Source organism: Peromyscus eremicus, chromosome 5, assembly GCF_949786415.1.
Source record: "Peromyscus eremicus chromosome 5, PerEre_H2_v1, whole genome shotgun sequence".
Classification (NCBI taxonomy): domain Eukaryota; kingdom Metazoa; phylum Chordata; class Mammalia; order Rodentia; family Cricetidae; genus Peromyscus; species Peromyscus eremicus.
In genome coordinates this window covers 2033639-2044734 of record NC_081420.1, presented here as the reverse complement: position 1 = coordinate 2044734, position 11096 = coordinate 2033639, and positions in this window count along the sequence as shown.

Here is an 11096-nt window from a genome sequence, read left to right as displayed (position 1 = left end):
GCACAAAAATCAACCCCAAATGGATCAAATAACTAAGTGTGAAATCTGAAACTGTTAGGAACAAACGTAAGCAGGACACAAGTGTAGGAAAGGACTTTCTGAATAGGACTGAATTTGCTCAGAAATTAAGGTCAACAATTGAAAAATGGGACCTCATAAAACTGAAAAGCTTCTGTACAGCAAAAGAAATAATCAGATAAAGAGTGAGTTCCCAGAGTAGGAGAAAATCTTTGCCAGCTATACATCTGACAGAGGATTAATATGCAGACTATACAAAGAACTCAAAAAGCAAACAAGAAAAAAATGTATTAGATACTTTGTTTCTGCAACAAAATCCCACAACCAAAAGCAACTTGAGGAAGAGTTTACTCCGACTTACAGTTCTGGAGGGTTAGTCTGTAATGGTGAGGAAGGTTTGGCAGCAGACAGCCAAAGCAGGAAACTGAGAGATATCAGCAACAGAAGAGAAGAGAGAGAAAACTAGAAATGGGAAGAAGCTATCCATCCCCAGTGATGTACTTCCTCCAGCAAGGCGACACTCCATAGAGGTCCGATGACACCCCCCCCCCCCAAACAGCACCACCAACCAGGGATCAAGTGCTCAAATACATGAGCCTATGGGGGAAATTTCTCATTCAAACCACCACAACAAACAACCTAATCAAAAGATGGCTATGGACCTAAAAAGTAAAACTGGCTAATAAACATCTTTAAAGGTGTTCAATAATCTTAGGAACTCCCTAAATGCAAATTAAGACACTTTGAGATTTCATCTTCCCCCAGTCAGAATTGCTAAGATCAAGAAAACAACTGACAGCAAATACTGGCTGGAGAAAATATGGAGAAAGGGGAATCCTCATACACTCTTTGTGGAACTGCAAACAGATGCATCCACAGCTAGGAAGCAGAGGGAGATGAATGTCGGTGCTCAGCTCACTTTCTCCTTTCTATTCAGTCCACGAACTGCCATATCATGTGGGATGGTGCCACCCCACCATCTCAAAGTAGGTCTTCCCATCTCAAGTAACCCAAAACAGCTAATGCCCTGCAGGCTGCACAGAGCCCTGTCTCACAGGTAATCCTAGATTTTGTCAAGGTGGCAATCACAATTAGCCATTAACAGATGGTTAATCATGGCTGTCAACTTGACCACATCTGGAATCAACTAAAACCCAAGCAGTTGGCCACACCTGTAAGGGATTTTTCTTGATTGGATCATTTGAGGTGAGAAAACCCACCCTAAATATGGACCATGCCTTCTTGTGGCAGCCCACATAAAGGACACGGGAAAAAGGAAGCTTCTCCTTTTTGCCTGTTTGCCCTCACTTTCACTGGAAGGTTCACTGCCATTCTTTCACTGGCATTGGAGCCTACTTCTTCAGGATTCCAACATATACTGAAGACCAGCTAAGACAGCCAGCCTCGTGGACTGAACAACTACTAGATCCTTAGAACGTCTGTCCAGAGGCAGCCATTGTCTATCCAGACCACAGTCTGTAAGCCACACTAATTATCAACCTTTTAACACACTCACATACACATGCCCGCATGAACGTGCACATGCACGCACATACACCTCTCTCAGTTCTGTTCCTCTAGAGAAACCTGATTAGTACACAACACAGGAGGCATTTTATGAAAATCAAAATGCTGAATGAAGTAAAGGAGTCAAGTCAAATGCCAGTTTCTGAGGGACAAGGATGTAGCTCAGTTGGCAGAGTACATTCCTAGAATGTCTGAGGTCCTCAATCAGTTCCCAGCACCACTGTGAACTGAGATATTCCTGCAATCTCAGCACTTGAGAGGTGGAAGGAAGAGGTTCAAAGTTCAAGGTCATCCTTAGCTAAATAATGAGTTCAAGGTCAGTTTGGGCTAAATGAGACCCTGATGAGAAAGAAGGAATGAAAGAAAAAAGAAAGATAGACAAAGAAAGAAGGAAAGAGAGAGAGAGAGAGAGAGAGAGAGAGAGAGAGAGAGAGAGAGAGAGAGAAGGAATGAATGAAGGAAGGAAGGAAGAGTAAGAGGAAAGGAAGGGAAGGAAGATCAAGAAAAGAATAAATTTTTTAAAAATCATCACAGAAGCCTGGCATGGTAGCACATGCCTATAAGTTCAGCCACTCAGGAGGCTGAGTCAGGAGGATCATAAAGTCAAATTTGGTCTAGAAAACTTAAGGAGTCTGCTTCTTTTTTCCCTTCCTCCCTTCCTCCATCCCTCTGTCCCTCCCTCAGTCCCTCCCTCCCTTCCTTCCTCTTTCCCTCTGTTGCAGTGTCTTGCTATGTAGCTTTGGTTCTTTCAGAACTCAAGAGACAGCCACAGCCTCCCACATGCTGGGTTAGTGGGTTTACACTCCCATGCCTGGCTTAGCTTGATTTTGACTTTCCATCTCCTTCATCAATTTTTTTTCCTTCCCAAACTCTATTTTGAAGGAACATAAGGTTTTGGAGACCACAGGATAAGAGGGACATAAGCAGAAGACAGCTTTCTTTTGATCCTGTCCTGAGAGGGATCTGGCAACTGTCCTAAGATCTCAGGAACAGCCCTGAAACCCCTTCTGCTGGTGGGAAAACACAGGCAAATCAGAGACAAGATCAATGTCACTTAGTGAATTAGTGACAGAGACAGGAACAGAATCCAGACTTTCTAACTTGAAGATCCCCCCCCTCCTTTAATGTTTAAATGGCTCTTTTTTATTTTAATCCAGCTGTGCCATGTTAATAAGGTTTTGAGGAGACCCAGCTCTGTGCTTTGGGCAGTTCACAAATTTGATATTTACCTCAGCTATTTGTTGTCTGTTTAATAAGTTTTGTTTGTTCTCCAGATGTCCATTATCTGGCAGCCTATAATCATATACAATTGTTTACACCACTTACCGTTTGCTTTCAAGTCATGCCAAGAAGGACTTGGTGTAAACTAGCTGTCTGCGACAGCCACACTAAGCTAAGCCTTTAAAAGGGTCTATTCGAGCCTATATAAATAAATACAGCAATATGGAAAGTAACCCCATGGACATTTATGGCACTTGGGGCAGCTGGGAAGCATGCAGACTTTCCCTGCTGTTATTTGGATTCTCTTTTTAAAAATTATTTTGTTTTTCTTAAATTCTTTTTAAATTTTTCCATTGTGTGTATTCACAGTACTGTGTCACATATGGACATTTTCATACAAGTACATGACAAATGTTGCACATGTAACCCTTGTCGTGGTTGCAGAGAGTTGTTTACATTTTAACTCACTGTCTCATCCAATCTCCTCCAACCCTCACACACTCCAGGAAAACCCTTTCAGATGCAACCAGTTACAAGCAGGTGGTTAGCAAACCCTCACCCTGGGATTCACTTCCATACAAAATGATCAAAACTAAATCACATCTCTGCTCATTAAAAGGCCATCAGGCAGACCAGAACAACTGCAGAGCCACAGATGGTTTGGTCCTTTTTGACTAGTAAATATGGTCAGAAGTCACCCTCCAATGAACTGCTTAGCTGTATGAAAGAAACCAGAGCCTAAGAAAGAGGAATCTACCCCCAAATGTTCTTCACACACTTGCTGTGAAAAATAATTCAATTGTCATTTCTTTCTGGAGGTGGCAGGGTTTCATTGACATAATCTGTGGGATTGTGCATGCAGGAGCATGAGCACACACATGCAGAGGCTGGAGGAAAATCTTCGGCATCATTTATTTTTAGACAATGTCTCTCACTGGCCTGGAACTCACCATATAGTCTAGGTTGGCTAGCCAGTGGACCTCAGGACTTTTCTGGTCTCCACCTTACACACACTGGAATCACAGGCATACTTCATACTTGCAAAGCTTGTGCTCTCCCTCCTGAGTTCCCCTCCCCATATTGTGAAATGATCTTTGTATATGAAAATAGTATTGTTACAAAGAGAGTTTTAGGACTACATTGAGTAAAAGTAAATTTTTCCCTTCTTCATTAGATGCTGATTGACTCATCACTATGTACCCAGAACTTTGCCAAGTGTCATGGGCCAGGATGAGAGATTCACAAAGATATGGGAAGCTCTCATCTTTGCTCTTGATTCATTAGTGAATTATCACTACATTAATAATTTAGGGGCTTAAGAAATGGCTCAGCATTGAAGAGCACTGTTCTGACAGTTCCCAACATCCACATGGAAGCTCACAACTGTCTGTAACTCTAGTTCCAAGGGATCCGATGTCCCTTTCTGGCCTCTGTGAACATCAGGCATGGTACACTGACACACATGCAGTCAAACACTCACACATAAAATAGATAATTTTTAAAGTGAATGGCAGGTGATTTTGTCTTACACATATGTTCATATTAGCTTCTTCAGAAACAGCCCTCCACTGCCTATAGATTTTTCAGTATTTTTGTTTTTTTGTTTGTATGTTTGTTTTGAGCAGTGGTAGGGTTTGAACCTAGAGCTAGGCAAGCGTTCTACCACTGAGTTGGCCCCTTCCATTTTTTCGATGGGGAGTTCTATTCCACCCTTATTTATAGGTGATTTCTTCTGCTTTGAATTTCATCTACTTAAGTGTAAACATTGTTTCACAAGGACAAGGAAGACTGTCTCCTTACACTATATTATTTTCATATATGATTTTGTCACAGGCTGGGAGGGGGCACAGGAGGTAAAGTGTATGCCTTTCGAGTGTGAGCACACTTGCACATGCCTGTGATCCCAGCGTGGGGAAGTGAAGAAAGGAGGAGCCCTGGGGCCCACTGTTCAGCCAACCTAGCCTATTGATCTTTGTATCCTTAGCAAGACATGTTCAATAAACAGCTGTTGGGTCCACAAGTGAATGAATGCACAATATTGATACTTCCTTTAAAAATGGCAATGTATTTCCATTCCCTATTGGAGTGTTTGAATTTGGCTCCTCTTCATTGGCACCCAAATAGTGTTTAAATTTGCTTGTGGCGTTTAATTAATGCCAGAAGGATTTGTGTTAGCTGAAATCCTGTAAGTTCATTTTTTCCATGTAATAAATTTTATTTATTAAATATAACATGAATCTTAAAAGGTCTTATAATAAAAAAAAAACAGAGCCAGATATTGGGGTGAAAGCTGAAAGATCAGAAAAGCAGAACAGCCAACTAGTTTACCTCTAGGAAATCCTCAGCCTCATAAGAGAGAGAGTTCCTGTTTCCTCACACCTTATATACCTTTCTGTGTCCTGCCATATTACTTCCTGGGATTAAAGGTGTGTGTCACCACTGCCTGGTTCTGTTTCTCTCATGTAGCCCAGTGTGGCCTTGAACTCACAGAGATCCAGACAGATCTCTGCCTCCCAAGTGATAGGATTAAAGGTGTGTCCCACCACTGCCTGACCTCTGTGTCTAATTTAGTGGCTGGCTTTGTCTTCTGATCTCCAGGTAAGCTTTATTGGGGTACACAATATATCACCACAATTAAATGCTTTTAGGGGGAGTGGAAATTATTGTTGATTTTGGAGTATATGTGATGAGAGTGTTATGGTTATATTTTAAGAAATTGCAAACTGAAATATTTACGAGCTGAAATTAGATGGTGTGTTGATTGGCCTGAGACTAACTGGGGAGAGTTAAGGAGTGAGAATATGGATAAAATTTCTGTGAAAGAACATGAGGGATTTTTTGTTTTTGTTGTTGTTTTTTAATTTTGGGTACTGGAGAAATGGAAGTTCACTAAGTTATACCTACTGCCACTGCCTCTCTACACATTTTTCCACAATAATACTAAACGCCATTTTATATTTTCAAGAACTCTAGTGCAAGAGTAACACCTGAACAACAAGCATGAAACCACAGAGTCAGCAATGCCCACAGCACTGCCCTGAGCTACAGGAACAACCATGCACACTAGCTTCACTTCTGGTGGTCACGACTGCAGCATGACCACATTCTATTTAAGTGCATTTGCTGTAACTGTCCATAACAGATCCTGAGGACTGAGATGGTAGGATCACAACACAGCAACATCTTGAGGTCAACTCTGGACCACCTTCACTGGCATAAGTAAACAAACGCCTTCCAGTCCTCTTCTCCTCCAGTGCTTCATTCCAGCAATTTCCATGAGTCCCAGTATTCCTCAGGTAAGACTGCTGGGCAATATAGGCTGTCACATTAAATTTGAGTTCCAAAAACACAACAGACATTTTTGAATATATCTCAAATATTGTAGAGAAGGAACCTTACACCTTTTATTTTCACTTGCAAAGTATGGCAGCCTTATTCTTGGAGCTATAATATGTTGAGAATCCTAACAGGTTAGTCAGTTAATTAATAACAGGCTGTTTTCCATATTTATCTGATTTAGTCATATTGAAATTCTTATTTAGCTTCCTTTGTGAGAAAAAAAACCTCAAGTTTACTGAGGAAAGAAATTATTAGAATACTTGTCTTTTCAAGACTTTTATAAGAAAAATAAAATACACATTGTTAGTGTGGTAGTTTGAATGTAATTGGCCCTCATAATCTCAAGGAGTGGCACTATTAGGTGGTATGGCTTTGTTGGAAGGAGTGTGGCCTTATTGGAGGAAGTGTGTCACTGTGGGGGTGGGCTTTGAGGTTTCCTATGCTCAGGATACCACCCAGTGTCTCAGTTGACTTCCTGTTCCAAGATGTAGGACTCTCAGCTATTCCTCCGGCACTACATTTGACTGCATGCTGCTATGTTCCCTGCCATAGTGATAATGAACTGAACCTCTGAAACTGTAAGCCAGTGCCCTCAATTAAATGTTTTCCTTATAAGAGTTGCTATGGTCATGGTGTCTCTTCACAGCAATAGAAATCCTAACTAAAACAGTTAGCAATGATAAAAAGTTGGTTTACAAAAAAAGAAGTAGCTGGCATCTACCGTGTCCCCTCCTGACCTTCATTGTTATTCATTTAGGCTTTTTGAGACAGGGTATTACTTTATAGCCTGTAAATGAACAGTCTTATTAAATAAGAAACACAGAGCCAATTGCAGAGTTAAAAGCCCATGAGGTCAGAGCAGTAGCTAAGAGCTGAGCTTACCCTTCGCTGCTGCTGCCGTCCTTCCTCTCAGCAAGAGCACTACCTCCTGTGTATCTGTCTTTTCATAGACTTTCTGTTCTGCCCTCTCATTGGTTGTAAACTCAACCATATGACCTCTTCGTCACTGCCCGTCTATACAGACCTCCAGGTCTTCTATGGTTGGTATTGAGATTAAAGGCGTGTGTCTCCATGCTGGTGGTGTCATTGAACACACAGAGATCTGCCTAACTCTGCCTCCCAAGTGCTGGGATTAAAGGTGTGTGCCACCACTGCCCAGATTCTACTATGGCTTGCTATTAGCTCTGACCCTCAGGCAACTTTATTTATTAACATACAAATAAAATCACATTTCAGTACAAATAAAATATCACCACAACAGCCTAAACTGGCTGGAATCTTGTGGCCTGCATGCTTCTAGTACTGAGATTAGAATTTTGTGCCATCACTCCTTCCAACTACATAACAAAGTAGGAGTTACCAAGCTTCAAATTATCTTTGTTACTCAAGAGTAATCCTATCTTTCTCAGTCATGATTTACCAATTTGAGGCACTGCACCCCAAGTTTCTGTTGTTAGATGATGCAGTTCACTTAGTGCCTTTTCAATCTCCCATTCTCATCAACAGTGTTAATGAATACTGCTGAAGTGTTTGTATCAGAGCATAAAAATACAGCAGGGCCCAGCAGTAAGCCCTCCGGATTATATTTTCTATCTTTATTCATTTTTAAGAATTGAGAATATCACCAGGCAGTGGTGGTGTATGCCTTTAACCCCAACTTTCAGGAGGCAGAAGCAGGCAGATCTCTGAGTTCGAGGCCAGCCTGGTCTACAAAGCGAGTTCCAGGGCAGCCAGGGCTACACAGAGAAGCCCTGTCTTGAAAAACAACAACAAATTGAGAATTATTTATTCCTTACATGAAATTTGTTATCCATATGTCCTGACTATCTCTGTAGTTCCTTTTATATCAGTGTCCTCATAACTTTCAAGCCTGTTACAAATATTGAAATAAATGGATAGCCATATGTGAAGGAAAAGAAAGAGAACAAACTAGATAGTTTAGTCAGTGTGTAGGGACACCTGTCACCAAATCTGATGACTTGAATTCAATCCCTGCAGTCCACATACTATGCTGTCACACGTACTGGGAACATAAAAAGGTATTAGATATTATTAATCATTAGGCACACGGAAATTAACATCACAGAAAATCACTATGTGCTTGTTAAAACAGTTTAAAGGCTGAGCAGAGCAGGCACTGCTGAGGATGTATGGAGTTGGACACTGTTGGGGGATGTTTACGGTGATATAGTCTCCCTAGAAAACGGCATGGAAGTGCCTTTAAAAGTTGAATGCACACTCCATGCATTCCTAGGTATTTATGCAAAAGAAGTAAAATCATATGTCCACAAATATTTATGTCTAAGTGTTCTAGTAGTTTTGTTTGCAATAGCCAATAACTAGAAAACAACCCAAATGGCCATTGATGGGTGAATGGATAATAAGTTATGACATACCCATAAAATGAAATTCTACTTAGCAGTGAAAAGAACTATTGGTCACTTTGTAACCTGGATAATTTTCAAAATAATTATGCATCAAAGGGTCAAACCAAAATGGGATTCCATTTATATGAAATTCTTTTTAAACTTTATTAGTGTATGTGTGTGTAGAAGTGGGGGGTAAACACATATTTCACAGCATGAATGTGGAAACCAAAGGACAACTCTGTATAGTAAGTTCTCTTCTTCCACCTTCTTGTGGGTTCTGAGGATTGAACTCAGATCATCAGGCTTTTGTGGCAAGGGCTGTTACCTACTAAGTCATCTTGTCAACCTGAAATTATTGACTATATACATAATTTACCATGACATAAAAAATCCAGCCACTTATAGAGGAGACAAAGTATGAGAGGGGCAAGAATAGAGCTTCTAAGGTGATAGTAGGATGTTATGCAGGTATATTGACTATCAGAAACATAAAATTTTACACTTTGGATATTTGAAGTTTGTGTATGTCTTCTAAACCATAATCAATTTGTTTTAAGAAGTAAATGCTGGTTAACAAGTGTGGTGTCGTATGAATGGAGGGGGCAGGAATGTGGTTAGTCCTGTCAGGCACTGTCAGGAGGGTGGGCTGGTGTTTTTTGTTGTGTGTGTCTGTGTGTATGTGCATGTATTTACCACTAGAAGCATGGATACATCTTCAGAAAGATAAAATACAAAATAAAAGTTCATTGGAAGAACAATGTAAGTAGAGCATGTGTTGATAGCTTATTTGGTCCACAATAATTCAACACTTGCCATGATTCATCAAGCTTGGAACCCCTGTGTATCCAGTTGTGGTGACAATGTCCTCATTCCTTGCTTCCCTGTAATGATTTGTTGGTGGGTGTTGTCATCTTCACAGGTTTTCAACACCCAGTGAAGTCATTCATTCTCATTCAGTTGTTTTGAAACTTGAGCAATGATCAATCAATTTCGTGGGAGAGCCTATTCACTATAATGCCAACATGCTGTGGGATGTTCTGTATGGCAAATGTGTTGCTAATTAGTCAAAAAATAAATCACTGATTGACCATTGGCTAGGCAGGAAGTGTAGGCGGGACAAGGAGGAGAATAAAGCTGGGAAGTGGAAGGCTGAGTCAGAGAGACACTGCCAGCCGCCACCATGACAAGCCGCATGTGAAGATCCTGGTAAGCCACGAGCCATGTGGCAAGGTATAGATTAATGGAAATGGATTAATTTAAGCTGTAAGAACAGTTAGCAAGAAGCCTGCCACGGCCATACAGTTTGTAACCAATATAAGTCTCTGTGCTTACTTGGTTGGGTCTGAGCGGTTGTGGGACTGGCAGGTGAGAGAGATTTGTCCTGACTGTGGGCCAGGCAGGAAAACTCTAGCTACACCAACAGAAGATTTTTCTAGCAATTTCTCAGTCCCTCTCCTTTCTAGCATCTCCATGACCAGTCCTTGCCTTTCTTCTTTCCCACTATCGCTTCCCTGAAATGAGTGGGATTTCTGGAGGAGGCTGTATAGATGGGCTCAGAACCATTGATTTTGTTACTGGTCCCACCACACCTTTCATGCTATGCTTCTGTGGAGCTGTAGTGTTAAGTAATTTCAAAAAAGTCTTTCTTTGTGGTAATAAGTGGCTCTTCAAGTGACTCTAATCTCCTATAATTGTCTCACATTTGGTAGTTGTGGGGTTTGGGATGGCAGGACTTTTCCTCAACTTATCAGTGGCCCCAAAACCTGACCAATAACCTGAGTATTCTGGTAAGTTACTTGTGCAACTATGGCTTGCCTGTCACCTCCTCAGAACCCTGATGCTTTAGCATAATGGAAATGGTGGCAATGTGTTGGTATATTCTAGAGTTTTGCGTTCATATATGGAACAAATTATTTAACTATGATTCTGATTGCAGTTAGACTTGTTTAAACAAAACTTTGAAATCAGTGGAAATCTAGGGCTGGAATAGAGAGAATGTCTTCAATCAACTCTTCTTTCTGGAAGGTGATATGCATCTTAGTCTGTTTTCCATTGTTATAACAAAATGTCATAGACTGGGTGATTCATAAAGGAAATTTATCTTGGTTCACCATCCTAGAAGCTGGGAGGTCTAGGAGCACCACGCTGGCAGCAGGTTGCCATCTGGTGAGGGCTTCATCACGTGGAAAGGCAGCAAGAACCATGTGTCAGGAGTGAAAGCACAAGAGAGCAGAGGAAGCTGTGGAACTCTGGTGAGAAACATTTCCCTACAAGAAGGAACTTATTCCTGCAAGATTAGCATTAATCCTTTCAGGAGGATGGAGCCCCATGAGACCCAAACATCTTATAAAAGTCCCAGCACCTCTCCACATTTTACCCTGGGAACCAAGTTTTAACATGAATTTTGAAGAGACAACCCATCTTGAAGCCAAGATTTTGGGAATCAATTCCTGCAGTACCCTTACTCTGCCCAGAAAAGCTACAGATGCAGGTAGACATCAATCTATGCTTTTAAAGAAAGCCATGAATTAAGCTGCTTTTTAAGGAGATTTCATGCTCAAAATATAATTTGAGGCAGAAAGTCTAACAATGATACATTTGCCAATATTATGGCCTTTTAAA